Source organism: Strigops habroptila, chromosome 1 (assembly GCF_004027225.2).
Source record: "Strigops habroptila isolate Jane chromosome 1, bStrHab1.2.pri, whole genome shotgun sequence".
NCBI classification, from domain to species: Eukaryota; Metazoa; Chordata; class Aves; order Psittaciformes; family Psittacidae; genus Strigops; species Strigops habroptila.
Window position 1 is genome coordinate 126361672 of NC_044277.2, and position 24842 is coordinate 126386513.

Below are 24842 nucleotides of genomic sequence, written 5' to 3' on the forward strand. Positions count from 1 at the left end.
GATTCTATTGTTGTATTTAACTGTATAAAAATTAGTAACAATACAACTGTTCCATGCCAAAGTCATTCCGCCTTAAACAAAACAAACCATTATCTTCCTCTGTCTACATTATCCTGGTATAAACACAGGGCTGCTTTTGCTGGCCAGAGAACCTCTCTTGGCTATTTATAGCATTAAAATTGTGCCAGATTCTCTAGGTACTATTAACAGGCCTTTCTTTTTGATATGGGAGAGGGGGAGGGGAGGAGAGGAGCAGATGACAAATATCTAGAGTAAGACTGATAGGGAAAGCCTAGAGGCTCCCAAGAGATGCAGCATTTCTATTGTCCTTTCTGCTTTTGAACAATCACTGAAGTCACACTGCTGATCTACAAGATACTCATGAACAATCCTCTTGTCTTGTGACAAGCTTCAGGATTCAGAGAAGAGGAAGACACCTCTAGGGCTCTTGCTGCTCCCTGATATCTTGTTTTACTGATGAATACTGGAAAGCTGGACCTGAGTGAGAAGTGGTGGTCTGAGCAAAACAAATGCAGGCAGAAGGAAATGTGTGGTTATGTTGCTCTTTTTCATGATACTGTTTGCTTTTTTTCTTCATCCCCTGCGAACTCATGCCTCTGTGTCTGCTTGCATAATGTATATAAAAAAAATACTGTAGTGTAGAGAAAGCATAGCTGAACATCTGAAAATCTGTCTAAAAGCAAAATGAGACTTTCTGAAGTAACACAGAAGAAGGTGGAAATATTTTCATCTCCTATTCCTGAACTCTGGCAGCTGTTTAAAACACACTGCAGGAATGAGTCCATAGTGCGGGTGGCTCAGAGCTCTTCAAATGCAATTTGAGTATGATGTATATACATATGCAAATGCACAAAACCAAATGCACGTGTGTGTGTAATGAGGCTGCCCCTCACATCACCCCTCCTTGACCCCCGTGTCCTGCAGCTGCTGAGAGCAGGGGGGCAGAGCAGTTCCCAGTGCCGGGTCTGGGCTGCTATGGCGCTGCCCAGGTTCCTGCTGGGGGTTGGAAGGTGTGTGTCTCCATTCGCTCCTCCTGAATTGTACAAGACGAGCGTCAGCATGAGGTCAAAGACAGAGTCAAGTGCATTGAAGCAGTACAGTGGTTTTTCCTCCAAGTGACTTCTTTTTCCCTTCCTCCTCCCTGTTCTTGTATAAACTCCGGGTTTTTTTCCTTCTCCGCATTGGCGGAGCCCCCTTCCTCTCTCGCTATGACAGCATCGGGGCAGGCGAGCGTGCCTTTGGTGGGGTTCAGGAGCCCGAGCGCACGCTTCCTTTCCCACCGCTTTCCGCTGAGTCAGAGCAGCGCACGGCTGTTCCTGACCGCGGCCTCGCTGGCTGAGCCCTCCCGGCGTGCCGGGGCCGCGCCCGCCTGCCAGATAAACACAGCGCTCCGGCTGCTCCCGGGCGCTGTTCTTGGGCCGGTCTGAGGCGTTTTCCAAGGCCGTGCTATTGTCGAGTTCCCTTTGATGTGCAAAGCTGAGCGGGAGCATGAGCCGCCTGTTTCTACAGCCAGCAGCTTGGGAGATAACAACGGTATCAGAGCAGGAGATGAATATCCGTGTAATGCTGTTAATATTCAGATAAGTGCTGACTTTGAAGAGATAATGGAAGACTTTCAGCCAGGCACTTCTGCTTGTAACACGTAGGCTGGGTTAACCCACTGAGAAAAGGGGGTGGGTATGAAATTTCTGAATGTTTTTAGGATAACTGTTTAAAAACAAAACCAAAAACCTAAAAAGAAACTAAACCCAGCTGTAGTCCTGAGTGTAATTAGGCAGGTGAAAGAAGAGAGGAGGTTCCACACCAGGTTTGTATCACTGCCAACAACTAAGCAAAATACATGCAAGCAGCAGGAATGTAGCTAGTGCTCTTCTTGAGCAGCTTTCTTCCTGGTGAACAGAGAGGCTGAGAAAACTCTGATGGCCTAAAAAAGCCTTGGAAGAGTAAACAGCAATACTGTTGGTTTTTTTAAAGGGAGAGAGTGTATTTGTAAGCCTTTTTCATTGATAGTATGGGGGTGGGGTGTGTGGGCCCAACCCCAGGCAGGAATAAGACCAGGTCACTAAATTTTTAATATAAACTACGCAGCTTTACAGTCCTTGGGTGGATGCAGCCCTCAAAGGACATGCTTTAAGCTAATGGGAGATAGGTGGAAAAATCAGATGATGTGTTTAGAGCTCTTTCTTGGTACCAGTAACTTGCCATCTCTGCTCCTGGAAACCACCCATGGCTCCAGAGGGAGTCTTCAGGTAGTTGTGTGGTGGTGGATTTGTGTCCTTTTTTCGGTTGTTTGGGGGTTTTTTGGTTTTGCTTTTTGGTACCTACCCAAGTTGTGCCTGATACACTGAAGGCACCCTTCAGTGTGATCTGCTTTATACACTGTTGATGTTATTCTCCAGTTTTATGTACAATTTGAGAGCTAGGTAAACATTCACTTCTAGATGTGGAATAGGTATGTTGCCTAGATTTTTCACAATTGTCAGGGGTGACTTGGGTTAGCTACAGTGCTAACTGAAACAACAAACTTGCATCCAAGACCTGTATTAGACGATACATGAGGCTGCTGGTGCCTTTGTAGCTCCCATATCCTTAGATTCACAGAACAAGGGAGAGAACTAGGGACCTGAAGTATGCGTTGCTGAGCAGACACTAGCTAACACTGAGACACTTTGGTATCTCAAGTCTTCTGTGATCCTGGAAAAACCTAATCTAGACCTGCAGGATATTATAGTGTTAAGTGCACGCAATAGTCTTGGTTAGATTTCTGAGAGGAAAAGGAGATGTTAGGACTCTGAGGCCAGTCTGTAACAGCTATTATCATTAATAATGTATTAAAAAGAAGGTTTATAGCCCTGAGGCTATCATCTCAATGATGCATAATCTCAGAAATGTCAAGGTGACTCAGGGTGACATGATGGACCATGGCATCCCGGAACTGCTCTGAAATGTGCTGTTTCAAATAGCACACATCCTGAAATGCACACAATGCTCAGACACAAAGGCTTTGTTGCCCTCTGAATCATAAACACTCTCCTTGGCAAGGGTACAGAGCAGCAGTAGTGCATAGTGTCTTTGCCTCCTCAAAATGTGGGCTTGTTTTTACAGTCTGTAGCTAATTTGGGATATGAATGGTTCTGTAGGTAAATAATAATCCCCTCCTGTACTGGGATAGAAATACTTTTTGCTCATGTTCATAGTGGGGAAAGCTAGTATGGCTTAAATATTGTGGATCCAGTAGAGATGTATTTGTCACATTGCAGCAGTTTAGCTGGAAGTTCTTGCAGTTAACAGTGTTTGTGTGTGTTAGTTTTGTGCTGTGTAACCATACTTTTCTCTCAGATAACATTATTCTTTTTATGAGCACAGCCTCCATTCACTCAATGGGTTAGCCAGCAATGTATTCTTGTTTGTAAATTGCATTAGAGCAGCTTTGAGCTTTTCCCTGGGGTCAGTGCAAATCAAAGTCGAGAACTGATGCCAAAACCTTATGCACAGCTATGCTTTGGCCAGTTGTGTCTTTTTTTTAATTGGATATTTTTGCAATGCAGTCCAATGGAAAAACAAATACATTAATAATGTGAAGGGAGGTGTTGGAAGAAATTAATTTGAATTCTTCAGACTGTAACAGAATGTTTTGAAATAAAGGACAGTTTGACTGTTGTCTTCTGTTGGAGTAAGGAGTTGAAAATTCCCAGGAAATAGCATTCCTAGTAGGGACTAGGTGGTGTAGCCACTCCTCCCACCCTGTGACCTGATGTTTAATTTTATTTTTATACAGTGCCTTTCAACAATAGGCTTTTATTACGTTTAGTGGACTTTTTTTTTGTGGTTTTTGTTGTTTTTGTTTTTTTGTATAATGGGCTGGGCTTCCTGACCAGCAGAACATCTACCTCCCTTGATAATTACCCAGGAGTTTCTCTCAGAAAGCTCTTGTAGTAGCTCTTGTAGTATTTTATGTTTGCTCAATAACTTGCTCTGCACTTGGCATTCTGATTGGGTTTTCCCATTTTAGCACCAGTTGTCTTTCTAAACTAAAATAGCCTTGCTGGTATGACAGTGCAGGTGCAAATTTGTTGGTCTTGAGCAAAACTAAGATGGACTCTTGCCACTTTGATTTTTGTTTTGTTGTTCATTTTATTTTTATGCTAGAGGACTAACAGCTGTTGTTCTTGGAGTCTTGTGTGATCTAGGGTGTGCACTGCGAAATTTGTCTCTGCCTGTTGTCTGTTTGTACCAGAAAGTGACTTTGGGTAGTGCTAATGCCAGTCAGAGCTCTGTGGTAAACCCCTGGCTTTAGTAGAGTTAATATCCAAGCTCTCATTAAACAAAGTTGCTAGGGGAAAGGGAACCTCAATCCACCCCACTCCTACCAGTTTGATGCCAGTGCCAGCAATAGATGCACAGAGCCTTGAGAGGGATAACAGATCAGCAGGAGAGCACCTGAAGAGCAGGACAAAGGAATTCCAGCTAGTAAGTCAGCTTCATCAGGGCCTAACTTAAATGCATCTATGTAAATGCAGGTAACACAAAAGGAGTTACAGATATGCACACACCTGCAGGGCTATGATCTTATTGGCATCACAGAGAGGTGTTGAATGGAAAGATACAGGCTATTTAGGAATCATCTAAAGAACCTGAAGGTGCACAAGTCCATAGGACCTGATGAGATGCATCAATGGGTCCTGAGGGAATTGGCAGATGAAGTTAGCAAGCCATTATCCATAATATTTGAGAAGTTCTGACAATGTGGTGTATTCCCACTGACTGGAAAAGAGGAACCATAACCCCCATTTTTTAATGAGGGGGAAAAATGGAAGACCTGGGAAACTACAGGCTCATCAGTCTCACCTCTGTATCCAGTAAGATCATGGAGCAAATCCTGAAAACTATGCTAAGGCACATGGAAAATAAGGAGGTAATTAATAAGGCTGTATTGTGCCTGATAAATTTGGTGGCCTTCTATGATGGGGTTACAGCATTGGGAGGTAAGGGAAGAGCAACTGACATCATTTACCTGGACTTGTGCAAATCATTTAACAGTGTTCTATATGACATCCTTGTCTCTAAATTGGAGAAACATGGATTTGATGGATGGGCCATTTGCTGGATAAGGAATTGGCTGAATGATCACACTCGGAGTTGTCAATGGCTTGGTGACTGAGTGGAGACTAGTGCCGCGTGGTGTTCCTTGGGGCTAGGTACTAGGGCAGGCACTGTTCAACATTTGTCAGTAACATGCACGGTGTGGTTGAGTGCACTCTCAGCAAGTTTGCTGATGACACTAAGCTGTGCAGTGCGGTTGACGTACTGGAAGGAAGGGATGCCATCCAGAGGGACCTTGACATGCTTGAGAGGTGGGCCAGTGCCAACCTCATGAAGTTCAACAAGGCCGAGTGCAAGGTCCTACACCTGGGTTGGGGCAAGCCCAAGCACATCTATAGGCTGGATTGAGAATGGATTGAGAGCAGCTGCGAGGAGAAGGACTTGGGGGTGTTGGTTGATGAGAAGCTTAACATGAGCTGGCAGTGTGTGCTTGCAGCCCAGAAAGCCAACCGTATCCTGGGCTGCATCAAAAGTGTGACCAGTAGCACGTAGGGTACTGTGTCTAGGGCCTCCAGGGCCCCCAACCTAAGAAGTACGTGAACCTGTTGAAGCAAGTCCGGAGGAGGGCCATGAAGATGATCAGAGGGCTAGAGCACTTCTGCTATGAAGACAGGCTGAGAGAGCTGGGCTTGTTCAGCCTGGAGAAGAAAAGGTTCAGGGGAGACCATATAGCAGCCTTCCACTGCCTAAAGGGCCTACAAGAAATCTGGAGAGGGACTTTTTATAAGAGAAAGTAGTGATAGAACAAGTGGGGATGGCTTTAAACTGAAAGAGGGTAGATTTAGATTAAACATTGGGAAGAAGTTCTTTACTGTGAGGGTGGTGAGGCACTGGCACAGGTTGCCCAGAGAAGCTGTGAATGCCCCATCCCTGGCAGTGATCAAGGCCAGGTTGGATGAGGCTTTGAGCAACCTGGTCTAGTGGAAGGTGTCCCTGCCCATGGCAGGGGGTTGGAACTAGATGAGCTTTAAGGTCCTTTCCAACTCTAACCATTCTATGATTCTATAAAAAAAAAATATAAAGCTTTTGGAACCAGTGCTGTAACTGGCAAGACTTTTGAATAGCAGCACTGGGTCTAATCTCTGACTATATAATCATGTATCTGCCTATACGTTTTGCTCTAATACCAGGTGACCATGTTAGCTGAGGTAATGCCATGCCTAAGGCTACAAAGTAACGGTGAAAGGCTTTCTTTGCGAAGTTGGGCTTGGCGCTGTCCTGACATGCTCACACAGACATTCCTTTTTTTCCAGAGTGGTATGTGAACTGAAAGAACTTCCATCTGCTTGGCAGAAGCCTGCAGTATGCAGTGCAAACAGATACCTGTCTGACATCCAAGTGAGTTGTACCAAGTGTGCATTCCTCAGTCCCTCTCTGTAAAATGAGGGTAATTCTTCCTTCCTTTTGTAAGATGTTTTGGATGAAAGGTGTTTAATTGATGTAAAATCTTACTGTTAGGAATGTACCTCGTCACTTTCACTTGCTTGTGCTGCTGACATACAACCCAATTCTTTTTGTCTTGGGCATTGCTCCAGTGAGAGAGAACGAGTTTTGACTAGTCTTCATACAGTGATATCCCTGAATTCATGGTATTACTGCTGTTTTATACCACCCTAATGATTTACCTTGATTGTACTAATGCTTTTCCAAATCCTAAGAGGAGAAGTAATTTTTGCTTCTGTCCAGCAACTCTAAACGTGCTTGATTAACTTCCAGTGAAACCGAGGCTTTGTCTTTAGGAGGTTTTCTTAGGAAGGAGCAGAGCTGTTCGTATCCAAAACGTTGTCAGGTTTGTCTCCGTGGTGCCTTTTATTTTTTAAGATCGGTGAGACACTGCTTACTAAGGTATCTTGTTCTAGAGGCTGTCAGTAGTCTCTCCTTGTCTTCAGCTGTAACCAAACAGCTTTTTCTGCCTTTTTTCTTTCGATCTTTTTCCTCCTTCTCCCAGGAAAGCTTTCAGCCCCTCAGTATTCTTGAGGGAGATCAGAGGCTACAAATGCAAGAAGTCCTAGCAGATAGTATGTTTAGAGGGTATGTATCACAGTTCTAAGTGTCTACCAGGTTTAATTAGCTGGTTTTAGTCTGTGGCACAGACAGCTCCAGGACTCTTTATTACCAATGCATTCCTTTCTCATAAATGCATCGATGGTAAAGTCAGAGGCCTTGGGAGTGGTAAGGAGAGAGGGATGTTATCTTCTGAAAACAAAATAATTTAAAACAAACAAACAAACCACTTCATAAACAGCCCTTTCTAGTTCTTTTTTCCTTTCTTCTCTGGCCCTGTGGCTACATCGTGCTGTTGTGAAGAGACCTGTTAAGAGTGAACCACTACTTTACAATCCTGGCAGGCCCTAAAAAAAATCCTGATGAGGGGAGTCATTATCTAGTATCTGCCAGCAGCTCTCGGAATAAAGAAATGGAATTTGGGTCTCCCTGAAGGTGTCTGAATTAAGAGAAGTGCAGCCTTCAGATGCTTATTATATATAATTGTATAAGCAAGGGTTAATTAGGAAAGCCCCTTTGGTATTTCAAGTGTTTAAGAGATCACTTAAAGCTGAGCAAACCAGGCTTTGGGATGGAGACTGAAGTCTTAACAAGTCGCCCTGTGGGACTTTGTGCAATCCTATGTGACTCTCACTTTCACTGGCTCATCTTGCTATTTTACAAGCTATGACGCAGATAGTAAAGCAAGAATAAGGGAGTATTAATGCCTGATAAGCACTGCAACAATTTGCAAAGTCACCAAGTAATTGAATTTGAAGTAAATTAACATATTCATGGTCTGAATGCTTAGCACACATACTTAGCATGTATACTTAGCACATACACAGTTTTGAACAAATAATCACGATATTAACTAATTTGTTACATATTTGGCATAGGATGTGTATTGTTTTTTCACTAATGCCAAACGGCAGGCTAGCTCTAACAGCATAGGATGTGTTTTAAATAAATAAATAAATGTCCGAGGCTATGAAAATCAGAGATGTAAAAGATTTAAGTTCACCATGAGGAGTCTGTATGTAATCTGGTACACATCAGGTTTTTGAGCTATGGCTTGATAAACTTAGAGATTCTGATTACATCCTTGAAAGCAGCTGTGAAAGAATAAAATCTATATAAAGAAACAGTCCATTTTGTAAGAATTTGCTCCAGCCAGCTGTGGAACTACTAAGGAAAGAAAATGCAAGGCTCTGTTACAGAAAAGTTGGGTTTGTTGAGGGTTTTTTTGTTTCCCCCAACCCCCCCCTCAGATAATCTTGCTAGAAAGTCATAGAATCGTATAAGTCCTCAGCTCATTTGAATAATAACATAGGGTAATTCTAACAGCATCAGGCATTTTGGTGATTCCTGCCTTGCCTCTAGCTGCTGTTCCAACAGGGTACAGATCCCATAATGTCTGATTACATATACAGCCTTAGGCAGGTGTTTTGGATACCCCAATGAACTGAGTGCAAAGACTTCCAACAAAAATCTAAAGCCTCTAGGAACCCATTTCCTGCATTAATATGGTACTGTGGAAAATTATAGATTTAAAAACTATGTTTTCAGTTTCTCGAAATATAAAAGGTTTCTCTATTATCTACTTGAGCAGCTAAAAATTCTCTTCACTAATAGTACATTGGCTCCAAAGTTGGGAAATGCTTTATTCTTTTTTCTTCTTTGCTTTTTTGTTCAATGTCAGGTACTTTTCAGCATCTCCAGTCATAAATTTCTAATTGTATAAGATCTGATATTAAAATGGAACACCTCAAAAGCTAATAGCTTAGTTTGATCTCATGATTTGTTTCCTAAGTTCCAGTCAGTACCAAAACTGGTTAATTTTGTTTCCCTTGACTCCTGTTTGAGATGCGTGTGTTAATAAAAATCTACATCAAGTTACAGCACTGGCTCCATTCCAGAAGTATATTATGCAAGATAGCAGCAGTAAGCTGTACTCTGGAAAGCCTGTCTGAGAGCACGTAGTTGGAAGCACAGGGCTGTGCTTTCTTCTGCATTGCACCATGTACAGATCATAGCAGGACTCCAGCACCATGGAACTGCAGATCTGGGCAGATGCTCTTTAACAACTGGTTTGATGTGTAGAGTTTATGACAAGAAAACTCATTTAAACTTGTGTTCAAAGTCAGCTGAACTTAGATCATACAATTAAACCCTCACTCTACTCTGGTTAACCAGTCTCCTTACTGTCTTCACAGTAGGAACTATTTCTAATGTTACTGATGGGAGCAAGGGACTTTCGCAAGGGTCTGGACCATTATTTTACGATTATTTGTTTTAAACTGCTTTAGCTTGACAGTGTTAGTGCAGGCTCAAGATTATCTGCAGAATTGCATCAGTTATGACCAACTAAGGATCTTACTGTTATCTCTTACCGTTGAATAAAATAAGGATACACCCAGCTTGGCACAATAGCAAAATGCATCTTTGGGAGGTATAGGCACAAAAAAATGAGGCATGAATTCCTGTTCTGGCTATTTGGTCACAAATACACTCTGCTATTGAACTCAGCCCTGCCAGATATGAGTATACAGGGGAGTTGTGCAGACAGGTAGTCAAACCTAACCCTACCAAGGGAAGGTGGAGAGGATGAAGGTGGGGGGAAAGGTTATAAAGTTCAAACCTAGCAAAATCTTGTCTTTGCAAAGTGAAATTGTGGAGATTTAATCTACAGATTAGCAACTGTCAATTTTTCATCAAAAACAAAATCAAGAGCCAGCTGTCAAAGAGACAGTCAGTTGCCTATGAGCAGGATTTAGTTTGAGAAGGCTGATTGCTAGTCAGTGTAACTCTGCTTTCCTGCAGCTGTTACGATGTTATAGCTAGGTTACTTATCCTCACAAATTTGAAACTACAGCCAACTATACTGTCATAAATTCAACATGAGCTGCTTGTTGCTTGGCGTGCTGTCAACACAGTGGTATACAACAGGAGTGTGATTCTTTTTTTCTTTAAAAAGAAAAGGGGGGGGGGAGGGGAGGAAAAGATTCATTCCAAAGAATGAAATAGTAAATGGGTAGGAAGAGCAGGTCAAACTCTGTACCTGTCAGTCACCTGGAAAATCTGCCCCAAAGGAAGGTTAAACTATTGCAAAAGAAGTTTTCTATAGAGTTATGGATATAATTAAAGTTATCTCAATTTCACTGGGGTCAAGAGTAGAGTTATGGATAGAACAAAAAAAAAATGATGGTCTATCTCCATAAAGCAAAAGCAGACAATGGATATTTATGACAAAAGTGATGCATGCTTTCCTCCCCAAGACTCTGCTCTATGGCCCAGTGCCACAGGTTGAGGGTGATCAGGCAAAGCATTTCCAGGTGCAGGCTCTTGCCGTTAAACCTTATTGTTTTGTTAATTGCTTGCAATCAGGGAGGGGGCTCCAGGTGTCTCCATCAGTCCACAAGTACCTGGTCATATCTCATGTCTGGTGGCTTGGAGCAGCACTCATTGCTCTTGGGGGAGAGCTCATGGTCCCTTGGATGCCTTCAGAAACTGTTGGCTGCTGTTCAGTGCTGTTGAATAATGATCAGGTATTTTCTTCTTTCTTCATGTTTTCTCTCTTCCTTCTCCTCAAGCTGCCTCCTGTGACCCTCAGCCTTTCCACCCCACATACCATCTGTTGTTCTCTGGTTTTGATCTCAGCGTGTGTCTCTGTTTTGGGTGAGGATTTATTATTAGGATATGTCTGCTTTCTTTTCCGCTATGTGTTTTCAAGATGGACAGTAGCCAGCGACAGATAACTAGTGGAAAATATGAAGAAATATAAATCCTGTGCTCTGGAGAGAAAAACATTGTTCCTAATGTAAACCTCTGCTCATGAGTTCCTTTTTCACTTTCTCCTTTGCCCAATTTGCTTTCCTAAGGGCACTACCTCCCACTTAATGCAGGTGTGAAGCAGGTGTTCTTTATGACCTGAAGATGCTCTATTTGGGGTAAGCATGTGTCAGCCAAAGTTCCCACCTGCTTGCAGAGTGTGTTCTTCAATGTCAGATTCAATGGATGGCTTGAAGGTCGAAGGGGCGTTTGTGGGTTTTTTGGTTACATGTCTGTCTCCTTGGTACAGTAACTAGGAAAGTAAAAATAGGGAAGTACAGATAGCTGAATTCTTGACAGCTTGACAGTCAACAGTTTGAATGTTGACTACCTTTGTGTGTTTATATATGTGTAGAAGGAGGCAGTTTCATGAAAAATGTAAGAATTAGTCTATGAGGTGAGATATGTAGAGATTGTCCTTGAGACTTAGCTGTCTTAGTGGATAGCTTGTGCTGGTTTTGGCTGGCGTAGAGTTTATTTTCTTCCTAGTGGTTGGTATGAGTCTATGGTTTGTATGTGCACTGGAAACAGTGTTGATAATACAGAGATGTTTTAGCTATTGCTGAGCAGTGCTTACGCAGAGTCAAGGCCTTTTCTGCTCCTCGCACTTCCCCATCAGTGAGGAAGCTGGAGGTGCAGAAGCTGGAAGGACTTACAGCCAGGACAGCTGACCCCAACTGACTAGAGGGATATTCCATGCCATATGATGTCATGCTCAGCAATAAGACTAGGGGGAAAGTTGGTTAGGGTGCTGCTGCTTGGGGGCTGGCTGGGCATCAGTCAGTTGGTGGTGAACAATTATTTTCATTTGCATTACTTGTCTGTCTTGGAGTTTATTTCTCTTTGTTTTCATTACGATTTATTCTTATTATTTTAATTAATAAATTGTTCTTATCTCAACCCATAAGTTTTCTAATTTTTTACCCTTCTGATTTATCCCCCCCCCCCCATCCACTGTGGCATTTGAGTGAGTGGTTGTGGTACTTAGTTGCTGGCTGGGGTTAAACCATGACATAGCTGTACCTGGTGATTTTATGTTTTCTTACACTGGGAACCTTTTACTCAAAAGTAAGTACTTTCAATGAGCAAAGTGAACAAACACACCCATTCAGTAGGTATATGAAATTGTATCATAGTGAATATTTCATCCTTCATTTTAAGTCTGTCTCAAACTGACTGCAACACAGAAACAGAGATCCTCCTATCTACTTCCAAAACTCATTGTTTCCTATTTTTTTTTTTTTTTGCAGCAACTCGGCTTGCATTATTGCGTATATGCTACCAAGTCTATGAATGCCTAGTACCTTTTCGTTAGTTTCCTATGAGGAGTCGAGATCTCTGAATATAATTTATTAATAGAGCTGAATGGAAGTAGAAGGTGAAACACAGCAGTGCTACAGTGAGCATAAATTTATACCAAGGGCAGCTCCAAAATGATTTGCATAGCTTCAGTAGTTTTCTGCTACCTGGAAACCTCAAGAGGCTGAATAATATTCTTGCCTACTTGCAATTTATAAGGGTTGTGGTTATCTCTAATCCACAGTTTTCTAGGTTTTCTGTTTTTGATTTTGATATCTTGCAATATTTGTGGAGGTAAGTAGGGGTTTTCTGCAGTGTCTTTGGGCGTGCCTGCGAAGTGTTTTCTTTAGATAAAGAATTTTTGAGCAGCCTTCACCACAGTTACTTGTTTTCAATTCAGTACTGATAGGGAGCTGTTTATTTTTAAAAAAGGTTACAAACACATAATACTTTCTTTTTGATAGCTACATCAAGGTTGTCATTTGCGAACTTGCCCAAGTGGGACCTTAGGGTCAGGGTGACTGCAAGTTTGGAAGTCAGTGTGCTCCCTTCCTGTGAGCCCTGCTGATAGTGCTTCTCTGGCGGGCTTTGCTGAAAGCCTTTCCCTGTGTTTTAGGCAAACATCCTACTGAATTAATTGGTGGTGGTGGGGAGTGCTGGTGTGACTGAAGTGCTCTGTGGATGGCAGTTTTTGGACAATGCAGTTGTGCAAGCTTCATGATGTGGCCTCAGTATGTCACCCCCTTTCTGTCTTGTGCTGGAGTTGCCTGATGATGTGCTACTTCCTGTAGCAACCCTTGTAGTGGGGGGGGGGGCTCACTTGCCTATTTCTTCTGTCCTTTTCTTGCACAGGGAAAGAGAGAGTGGGTGGGAAGGGATATGTAAATGAAAATCCTGGGTGGAGGACCTGAGCAGGGCTGTGCTGCAGCATTTCATTTCCACTTCTGTCTCGCATCTCTCCCACCTGGTCTTTAAAAATGCTCCTGTGGGTGGCCTGGCCCCAGACAACAGTAATAATTGTCTCAAAGAGTCGTGTTAGTGTTATTTGTTTTGATCTGCTTCTGGCTGCATGGAGCCTGGGCTGCAAGCCTGAAGTATGGGGCTCTGTCTTTGAAACAGCTCCCTGAGCAGCTTTCCAGAAAAAGATCATCTATTCTGAAAGGTATTTTCTCTGACGTTATAGAAAAGGCCTTGGTCTGCTGCTGCTTCACGAAGAATGAGCTGGAAACCTTTGATATTTGAAAGCTGAGCTGTTATGATCAGATACATAAATCACATGGGTAGCTGGCCAAAAGTGTTCAGTGTTAGACAGGTAATACTGATTAAAAATGCTTCAATTTCATTGTCCTTTTCAGCAGGGCTGTTCTTGTAGCCTTTGACTTCATTTTTGGATTAGGTAACTATAGAAATCCTATATATATATTAGGCTTACTGCATCAAAATTTGTCTCATGAATGATCTTCAATGTTTGCTTTTAATTTACTGTGAATGTCCACATTGGCAAACTTACTCTGCCAACTATTTATAAAATATGAATGCAAACAAACAACCCCCTGAGGTTCAAACTGAAAAGTTTTTGCAGACTTCATTGAGTTATGTTTGTTTTCTATTTGCCTTATTTGTTTATTCCTTTTTATTAAGGTGCTGGGGCGGTAGCTTGGAGAGTTTTTGTTTGGTTGCTTTTTTTTTACCTCCCTCCGTTCAGCTCTGCAACTCAGGAACACAGGGGGAATACAGAGGAACTGTGACCGAAGAAATCAATTTCCTTTTCCTTGTGTCCAGAGTAACTGAATTATGGATTTCATGCAGTCTGAGCTGCCCTGTGCTTTCTCCTGTTCCAAGCATTGATATGGGATCCATGGACTCTGTACCTGAGCATGCTTTCCAGATTGCCGCCATGAGATACTTGAGTAAGAATTAATGAATTAAGACCTTGGGACCTGTGTTTTATGAAAAGAAAAATCGAGACAAGTGTAATGAGAAGTCACTTGCAAACAAATAACCTCACTTCTTGGTCTCGATGGTTGAATAATTCTGTATGTATTAGCAAAATAAATTACAAAGCAAATGTGCTCAGGCACTGCATCCAGAGGAACTCCGTTTTGCAGCTAATTTATTACTTGTTTTCATGTTAGTTGGCCTGTCAGAAGAACTACTTATCTCCTGCATGAGGTGCTATCATTCTTGCTAGATGCTGTTCCCTGCTAACATAAATAATGTTTTACAATTGTAAGAATGAGATACTGTAAAGCCCATAGAAATGGAACAGCCTCGCATTGGGCAAACACCGTTTGCCTAGCAAACAAACACACCTTTTCATTTTTATGTCACTGGCTTAGGTTAAGTTTTCCCCAATGGTTTGCGAGAAAAACATTTTGGTGTTTGATGTGAAGGGACAGGAACAATTAAAGCACTGGGGGCTAACGAAGGCCAGCTCTCATGCTGGGAAGTGCAGTGCTGTGCAGGAGGCAGATGATTGTACTGTTGAGTCACGGGCTGTTTGGATTTTGTCCTTAAAGCTCCAGCTTCCTGAGTCAGGTGAACATATAATTAGAGCAAGGCTTGGCTTTTGTCTTGTAATTGTACTGTTGGAAACCCAAGAGCTTTGCATTGTTTCAGTGCACCTCCTTAACCTGAATGCTGGGCAGTAAACCCGAAATATAGTGTCAGAGGGTTGGTGGGTTTTTTTCCTACCATGTCTAGTAGCTGGGGCTTAAAGAAAAATACTGTACATCTCTCAACTTGCTGCAAAATCATCAGAGCTGGCGTGCTGTGTGGAAACAACCCCACACAAAGTGCAGCAGGGTATGCTGGGGCTGACTGCCTCATGCACTCAGCCTTGAGGCAGTACCACAGCTGGGACCAACGCAGAAGCCCACAGCTTGTTGCTGTACCTCATGCCAGAGATGCAATAGAGCTTTGTTTCAGAAGCAGGGCTTAAGCCTTGCCCTTGGCAGCTCTGTTCAAAAGAGCTTCTCTTAAATGATCAGGAGCAGTATTTTAGCCATATTAGCTCATTCAGGAATTTGGATTGCTGCTTGAAATAAAGTGAAGGGCGAGGGGCCGTGGAGCTGAGGTCTCACATAAGACCTATGTGTGAAATTGAGTGTAGTTTGTGTCGCGACTAGGTGAAACTCTGCTGATTAATTCAAACTGTAGTAACTGGCAGTGGTTCAGACTGAGAAGACAATCTAACTGTTATTGTGGGGTGGTTTTTTGTCTTTGTGATCCTTGCTGGCACAGTCAAGGAATGTGAATTCTTTTATTTTTGCTATGTAGCCTTGCAAGGCTCTCTGTGTAAAGAGAGCTTGCTGATTTCAAGTGAAGCAGTATTCACTGCAGTGGTAATCTTTTATTTGCTTCCAGAGAGGTGTAGATGTAAATAAATTAATCCTGAATTGCCAGCTTACTGTTGGCAATGCTCTGTTCGAGTTCAGGCACGTTCCTTGCAATCATGCCTGCGTGTCAAGGAGTTCCTGGCTAATACCTGTCAACAGAAACCCTCAGTGCAGGCGCTGTGAGTTACCAGTTCCTAGAGTGGCTCAGATGGAAGGGATAGTCTTTCACTTCTCTTTTTCCCTATTAATTATAGGGCTGGGTACTGAATGATCCAGGGCCCTGTTGGGAGAGGTGGCTGCTTCCTTAGGAATGGAATGCTGTTTGCCCATCACTCTGAAAGCATCCCTTACCACCTGAGGCTTACAGTTAAAAACCTTATACATCCTAAGTATTGACCGCAGAGATGAGCTACAGAGGTGTGCAGAAATAATTATTTCTCTATTTCTAATGGATAATTCTGCCCCTCTCCCCCCTTTTTATTGAACTACAAAGTTTTTAAGGATACTTGTGAGAAGAATAAATGCTTCATCCTAAAACTTGCCTTTGTTAAGGGGGGCTCTTGATTAAGAGCATGTCCTCCTTCACATGGAGATTGGGTATTTTGGGTGTGTATCTAACACTCTTCATTCCCCTGCTATAAATTTCATGATCAATTAATTATTCATTACATTTGTTTTAACACTTTTCTTACCAGGCCACTGACCTCTCCACTTTTTAAGGCTGAACGTCTGATGCCATTTGGGTCAGAGTAGAGCTGTCTCTGTCAGAGTGATAACTTCCTTGGCACTTACACTGTGATTTGTTTTCAGTTCAGTATCTTCTGCCTAGCAGGGCCATGTTTACATCGGTGTAAAAGCCTATTTTGGCACAGAAGCTCTTTTACTGTGTAAACCCATAAAATGAATGTTTTAGTATTATAGTAAGTTTAGGTGATTTAATGTGGCTATGAAAAATCTAATGTTAATAAATTTCTTAAAACGCAAAGATTGGACGTTAGAAATCTTGGAGGTGGGTGGGATTTTCTGTATGTGTGTTGGTCTATTTTTATTTTGTTTTTCTTTAATTCTTGTTGCAGAAGGGATCCTAGAAAATATTAGTTTAGGACTACTTAATTGACTAGAAGCCAAGGAAAACAAGTTATAAAAGCTGCATATGTAATATAATAAAGTGCATAGTTAATACAAAGGTGTAGGCACAAGTGGATCACTGTGAATTTTGGACTTGCACAGGTTTGGCATGCTTTGTGCCAGTGGTGAGAAAGATGTGGGATTGGAGTGAAGCTGTAGTAGGACACAGAATTTAAGAGACCTTTTTGGAAGGACTGACTTCTAACATGGGCAAAGGAGGTGGCCTAGAGCTGAAATTACAAGGGAAATGCACATCAGCTGTGAGTGGCAGGGCAGGAGGTCAAGGTAGAAGGGAAACAGCAAGAAAGGGCATGAAACCAACAGGGAACACTTGTTCAACAAAGCACTGGAACTCTCCTTGCAATGACAAAAAAAGGAAACCAAATGTTCTTGCTGATCCTGATGCAAACAGCAAGAAATGTGACAGTTTTGCTGAATAACTTTAGGTGTGTTTGGTTTTGGAAGCATAACTTGAAAAGTCTGGTTTGGATAAGAAAGAATGCATTTGGTGAATGGAGTAGTGATTGGAAATGCTATGCAAGCGCTAACAGAGGTCCCCAGGATACCTCTCTACATAGGCCAAAGGGTGGGTGTAACTTCAAAATGAAGTGTGTATAAGAGAAGGGGACTGACTTTGATACCATTTTCTGCTTACAGATAATGACCTCAGTATAAAGCCTGTTTATCTTCACTATGGGCTTGAACACTTCCCTCCCAAATACAATTGGTCAGGGTAATATAAACTATTTCTGTTTCTCCTTCCTGTCTGCAGGAATAATAGTTTTGTGTTGTGGTTTTGCGTTTGGTGGTTTTTGGTTTTTTTGCGGTGTTTTTTTTTTTTTTTTTTTGGTGTGTTTTGGGTGGTTGGGTTTTTTTTTTTTTTTGTTTTTTTTTTTTTTTTTTTTTTTTAATATACTGTAGGTATGTGATTAACTTCATGTAGGAAAGCGAAGATGACTTTTTGTTGTTGTGTTCCCTCCCCCCCCCCACCAGCTTAGCTCTCTACCTCCTCAGAGAACAGGCTCCAGTGCTGGGGCAGCTGTAGTTTCTTTTGGGTCAATCCTACTGTACAATGAAGCAAGACTGAAATTCACTGTTGGTTGTTTTTCTTGGTTTTGTGTGTGGGGTTTTTTTTGTCAGAGCTTGTAAATAAGACCTTACTTAAGACAAACTACTTGATGCCTTCCTGAGGTTTCTCTGCAGTGTTTGTGGGGAAAAAAATTGAAGTTTACAGTATGTATACACTGAAATGTGTTTTAGTTGAGTGTCTGGTAGAGAGCATGACTTCAAATCATAGCAGAAATTTCCATTCTCTTCAGCAACAATGTTGGAAATAGTCATAGTTTGGTGACTGCTTTTAAAGTTATCTTGGTTGCAGAGACAGGCATATTGTGTTCCCTTGCAGAAAAAGGAAGAACAGAAACTTGCTTTGTTCTTCAGATAAGACAGTTTCTATTCTCTGTCTTTACACAAAGGCTGGAGGAATCCCAGGGACCAGTTAATCTATGCTGCTGTGCTGATGTGAGGTCAAGTGTACTCAGCCCTCCCTAACACATGTTCTGCTAGTGTTTGCTCTTGAAAACATTCAGGGATGATTTTCCAGTCTCCTGAGCTAGTCTGTGTTTCATCTCTTTTTCAGTGCCTTCGGAATTTCCTCCAGTGCTTAAGCTGAGTGTTAGTTATTGTGAATTAAACTAAAGTTCTTGTTTTCTCTTGCTAGTGGCCATGAAAAATAATTGCTTGCTGTCTTCTTTTAGCTTGAAAACTGTATTAGATCTCTGCCTCTGGCACTATTTCTTTTCTCCTAATCAAATATGGCAGCTGATTTCCCCCCTCCCCCCCACTTCTGTTCTCTAAATTTCATATATGGAATTTTGTTGCAGTAGAAATGGGGTCTAGCAGGTCAGATTCTTATTAGAGGTGTAAACTGGAGATACACACTTAGAGTGTAATTATAATATACTTATAGCTTCCATTGTGGATATCCAAATGCTGTTTAATTTCCGTCTGTCCTTTCTGGAACCCTCTTGAGTATTTCTCAGTTGGTTTTCCTGCACCCCTCCTAAAGCTGAATTTTACTGTGGTGCCCCTCTGGTTTAATATGAACAGCTGCTTAATCAAGAAGGCAGAGGGAGAAGCTGCAAAATGCTAACGGGAAACTAAATTCCTTAGCAGCTTTTTGACTCCTGCATAAAGGCAAACAAATGAAAGTACACCAGACCCTCCTGTGAGATGCAGGAGGGGCTCAGAGGTGTGAATACTGGTCACACCATTATGATCATCTAGAAAGTGTCACCCTGTATTTCCTACAGCCACCTCATTTCTCCTGACGGAGGTAGGGCAGGAATGTTTTACTTAACACGATGTCTCTTCCTAAAGACTTCAAATGATAGTATCACGTTGTCTCTATGGATTACTTAATCAAATACTACTGGGGAAAGAAGTGTAAATGTTATCTCTAGTTTAGGATCCTCGACCAGTCCTCGCCTTTTGTTCAGTTACTTCGCACGTCCTTCCTATCTAATGTCCTGTGCTCTTTATGGGCATTCAGCAGCAAACGTGTTTGCTTTTTCCCACCACTGGTATTTATTAAATCAGCCAAAAGGACGGGAAATCCCTCATTGTATCTGTGGTCAAGGTTTTAACTTTTAGTTAGGAATCAGAAAGTTTTAACGCCTGTTAATGATACGCCTCAACAGATTTCAAGGGATGTCTGTTGTAATTAAAGAAAATTGACTGAAATGATGATGATCTTTTAGTGGCTGTCTCTTTGAAACAGCACCTCTTGCTTGTTCATCCATGTGTCACTGTAGCTGTGAACAGCAGCTATAGTGAGAGCAAAATAATTTAAGAATTTTGGTTGTCCTCCTGAGTGTTGAACTGAAGAAAATATTTATGCTATGTGAATGGAACTGCCAGTTTCTCTCCCGAGGAGAATAAGCACAAAGCTGAACTGAAATTACTTGTTTATTGCATTTGCATTCAGTAGGAGAGCCTGCGTGTGGAGGGCCAGCATTGCTGAATCACTGGTTGTGGTTTGCTTTCCTACAACAGTGAGAGGTGACGGGTATGAATAATGTTGAGGTCTAAATGTGTGTAATTCTTATGCTGTCTTTATTCTCATGGATGTGTGGGACCTTCCCATGTCAGCAGCAATTCTTCTCTTCCCCCCTTTCATCCCCACCAGTCATTTCTAAAGCTATTTGCATGTGAATCCCTATGGGCACCCCTTTCAACACTGGGGCTGACCTGCTAAAAGTAGGTCTCCTAGGCTTTCAATCATCATGCCACACATAATAGCTAAATAATTCTGCCTGCCTGCAAGAAAATGACCTGCACACTGAAGGAAAGGGCAGATGAAGGTTCTTGTACTGAGTAACTGCTCAGATAGGCATGCTGGTGCAAAGCAACAGATCACAGAAAAGCTATGAAACTACTTCCAACTTCCTGATGTGCAGATACCACCCAGTAAATTCCTTTAGGTATTGACAGCACTCATTGTGTTAGGAAAGGGTCCATAATGTCTACTCCCCTGCAGACTTCTGTGCATTACCCTGCTTCTTAATATGTATCTCTGCTGGTAATCATAACTGGTTAATGAAGTAATTCTTCACATTGTTAGATGTGTTATTAGGTCTTGGACCTTAGATAACAGCAACCTGACAGCTGCAGAAACCTTGTCTGAAGGCTCAGTTGGTAGCCTTCAGGATGTAGTGCATCAGTGTCATGTTAAACACTGTCAGGGATTTGGAGCTCTTATTTCTGCAGAAAGTGGAGTTTTCACCCACAGTCTATCATAATTATTCTATCACAGATCACAATGAGAAAGCTGCATTGGTGCATTTGTAAAGCTGTTTTTGCTTAGAAGATGGTGCTGTGAGAGCAGCTGTTGCTGGCAACTAGAATGGCTTGGAATTATGTTTGGCAAAATGGCATTCACATAAGTGGGGAAAAAAAACAAAATACTGTTTAGAAAATTCAGCTTCATTAACATACGACATAATTACTATTACTCTTGTGCTGAAGCATTTACTTGTCTATGTAATAAATATAGGCTAACTGGGACAATATGTAGTGCTGTCTCAGTGGGATAATAACTCATAACACAGAGCAAAGGAGCAAAGGATGAGCTTATAGTTTTATATACTGCCCTTATCAAACTTTCTAGGCATTGCACAGTACAACTCAGTAAATAGCACAAGAAGTCGGGAGCAGTAGCAATTGTATATTTTTTTTTTTTTCCCACCTTCCTTCTAATTATAGGATTAATGAGTTCTTGGAGGTTTTAGTCAGGGCAATGTGCTCCTGGTCATCTTCCAGTTGAGCAGTGAAAGTCAACAGAACTTACTTTTCAATGTGTTCACATAAATATAGCCTTGGTACTGTTTGAAATATAGCGAATGCTATATTGTGAATGTTCCAGAACACCATTGTCTGGGTGCAAATAATTATACGATGCATGGGTTATTTCCCCCCCCCCCCCCCTTTTTTTTTTTTAATTTGCTTTACTTTTTCTAGACCATTTACTCTATCTTCTCATGGAGAAGACTGTAGAATTACAGAACTGCGGGGAGAAGGGAGGTGGGGAGAAAGGCAAGCACCTATATTTTGTGGTTACTAAGCCTGATATCACACCCCTTCAGATACCAAGTCCTGAATGTTGGCCTGTTCCTTCTGACACTCTCTTTGCTGCTGGAGCTTCCAGAGATTTTTCTTTTCATAACAAGATTTTGGACAGATCTATTTACTGAAATAAGTGGGGGTGATTTTTATCTCTTCTTCTTGCAGTTCACCTCTTCATCTTAAAATGTTTTCAGGTTGGTTTTTTTTTTTTTTTTTTGTTGTGTGTTCTGGTTTGGTGTTTGGTGTGTGGTTTTTTTTTGTTTTTTTTTTTTTTTTTTGTGGGTGGTTTTTTTTTTTTTTGGTGGTGTTTTTTCCTTTTTTTTTTTTTTTTTTTTTTTTTAATTAAAGAATTAGGTGCCTGCCAGACCTCATGTGCTTTATCGTGCTTAGGACAGGAGAACACACTGGATATTAGCTTGTGTCTATTAGCATCCCTTTCACTGTTTAGAAGCTATTTTTTAGCCAACAGGGAACAGAAATATAGAATTGTTAATTATTTCTAGAAGTAGCTGATAAAAATTAGAATGAGCTAACAACATATTCCAACAACCAAGACAGTCCTTGGAGTATCCTTATTGAAATTCTTGAGTATTTAAATCTATGAAGAAAAGTAATGGGAGAGTGGATGTATTAGGATTTTGTAAACAAAAAACTAATTTCTAAATTCTATTTTTTTGTGGTAAAAGGTGGGGCAGGAGGGGTGTGGGGGAAATCAATCCAAGAGAGAAAGAATGAATAATAAACCTCGATACTTCTTAACAGCTAGCAAATCACTTTCCTTCTGGTCTCCTTTAAGGAAGACTATATTGCTCTAAAAATACTGGAAATGTACCCTACTGTGTTTGTCCTGTGTTAAATGAGGATACTGAAAAAGAATAAGTAAAAGAAGCATTTTTCTGTTTGATGGATATTCTACTGTTATACTAACATATAACTTCAATCTATAAGACAGTGCCTGGACAGTATGAAAAAAAGATTAGAAAGCATGAAGGACCTTTATGCTCTTCTGCTTTGAGAATCTTCTTTTCCTAACCTTAACAAAATAAAGTAAAAATTAATAGATTGTTCTTTACTTCCTGGTGGGGGAGAAAGTAGTGTTTATAACATCAAAGACTACAGGAAAACAAAATCTACCGTTCCAGAAATATTTGTGTCCCGAAGGAACTAAATTGAGTGACAAGTCTTTTGTGGGCTGTGATTTTCTTTGCAGGTAGTATCTGGAATCTTTTCTACAGAGGTTTTTCATTCTTTAGGTTGTATGGTGGAAGTTCTGCATCCATTTTACAGTCCAAGACTAGAGGTATGTTTTCACAAATATGGTATAAATATTTGTTACTTAAAATGTCAAAATCTAACCAAATTGCTGAGTAAAATGCAAAGCCTGAAAAATTCTGAGTGGGATTAATTTCTCTGTCAGATAACCAATTTCCTTTCACTGGAAAGACCTAACGTGTGCAACAATCCTCTTAGAACTCTTTGCTTTCTACTAGAAGAGATGGATCTGACTTCTGAGAGAGACTTGGAAGACAGTGGAATACAGGATCTCCTCTGGGAGAAAGCATGACCTTCCTCTATGATTGAAGGAAGTGGTTTCTGTTTCTTCCATGATTTTTATTTACTGTGATAAGATTGCAGAGCTTAATATAACAGAAAATAATATCTTAAGGTTTCTTGGGTTCTTGTTACGTTGTGAGAGCTTGAGTTCTGCAGATGCAGTGGTGATATTTAAAGAAACCAGCACGAGGCAGCTTCATCTAGCATGGGACTAAAACAGTGAAGGTTGACATGGCTGGTCTGATATTGCTGAGTAGGAACAGGAAGCTTGTGCTTTCACTGCTCATACCTTTTGATGATGAAATAAAGGAATTTGAAACTGTGATATAAATAATAAAAGTAGCTCATGCACCAAATGAGATATATGGAAAACAATTTCCAGAGCAGTCTCTCCAAGAGAGAATAGGCAGCAGCTTAGGAAACGCATAGAAGCTTGCATTTCTGCTGTCCATGTTGAAGTTGTCATGCAGTTAAATAAAATGCTCTACTTTGAATTCAAAGTCTTTTGAAATGGCAAAAATTGAACAAGTTGCAAAAATAAAAATGCCATCATAGCTTTAATTTTCACATAGGCATAATCTGTTGCTATTGCTGTTTTTCTGAAGAACTTTTTTTCATCTACTGAGTACGTATCTTATCTACTCCATTGACAAGATGTTTCTTTTTATTTTTTTGCCTTTCAGAAGTGCAATTATATCTGACATGCAGTAAATCAAATGCAGAGAAATTATTAAATTAGGCTAAGTGATTTGAAAGAAAATGCTAATGAGGCATTATACTTAGCATTGAAAACATCTATCCAGAGCTTTTGGATGCAGATGTTAACATATATGGCACCGAAAGACTCCTGTTGAAACCGTTTTCACTCTTCTACTTGTAGAAGGCTTTATTATTGATAAATTTATTTATTTAGTGTATTTTAAACTAAAGAAAGACAATAATATTAACAACCACGCTGTGCTCTCTGAAAGTCCAATAAAAAAATATAAACCCTTAAAAATGTCCATTTTTTGTTTTAAAGACTGTGTGTGAGAACTCTTGGCATGCTTTTGTTCTTTTGGAAAATCTACCTTTGCCAGTAAATGTTGTCGTTTATTAAGAATGATCTCACTGTTTCTTTTTTTCTGCAGAAAACTAGTTGGTGTTAGTTGTCTTTCAGAAGAGTCTCTTAAGTTCTCTTTAATTTCTACCAAATTTTCTGCCCTTTAAAGTGTCAGTAAGTTACAGGAATGTTCAAAGCGTTATCCTTTTGAGCAATAAAATGTCACTTATGCAGACCCTCCTTGAAAACGTGTCCTAAAATAGTGTTCTTTTTCTATTAATCTCTGAGCACACTTTGATACTTTTAAACTTCTCTTCGTAGGCACAAAGTAATAAATCTAGAAGTAGTTCTTGTTAAAGCAAAGCTGAATGAGGGCTGAAACATTCTTGTAGATATTCTGAAAATAAATTTTCATTTCCTAACAAACTCCAGATATCATAGGAGCCACGATAAAGTATTAGCTCGAAGACATTTAAGGATGATTTCAAGGACTGACCATGAGTTATTGTCTAAGCTAGAAGTTACCCTAACAGCATTCCTCCAGTACATTCTTATAATGAACATATTTGAATACAGTGTACAATAATTATTTTAAGATAACAGTTGTTGTATCTATATGGTGTATTTATTGACAGTGAGAGAAAGGATTTCATGTCTTAGTCCTAAATTTTTAAATTAGGGGTAGGAAGGTTAGTTAATTTCTTTTCTTCTCCCCCCCCCCCCCCCTTCCTTTTTTTAAAATATTGCTGGCAATAGTCTTTCAGCTCCTCTTGTATGGGTTCCTTTGCAAACCCCTGGTGTCTCATGTAGGTGTGTAGTATAATAGCAGATTGTGGCCTTGTCCTGGAGGACCATTTTCTCTTGGTAGTGCTTTGGAACTATGGTGAAGATGGATTCTTTTTTTTAAAGAGGAAAATCTG

General features: G+C 40.8%; 1 long non-coding RNA gene across 1 annotated transcript; it reads right to left on the reverse strand.

Moving 5' to 3' along the window:
- Positions 1-291: 291 nt before the first annotated feature.
- On the reverse strand, positions 292-23499 carry LOC115606908. The gene is made up of 3 exons (XR_003991047.1): positions 23489-23499; positions 12480-12485; positions 292-592 (listed from the first exon to the last, which is right to left on the reverse strand). It is a non-coding gene; the product is annotated as an uncharacterized LOC115606908 (long non-coding RNA).
- Positions 23500-24842: the final 1343 nt, after the last annotated feature.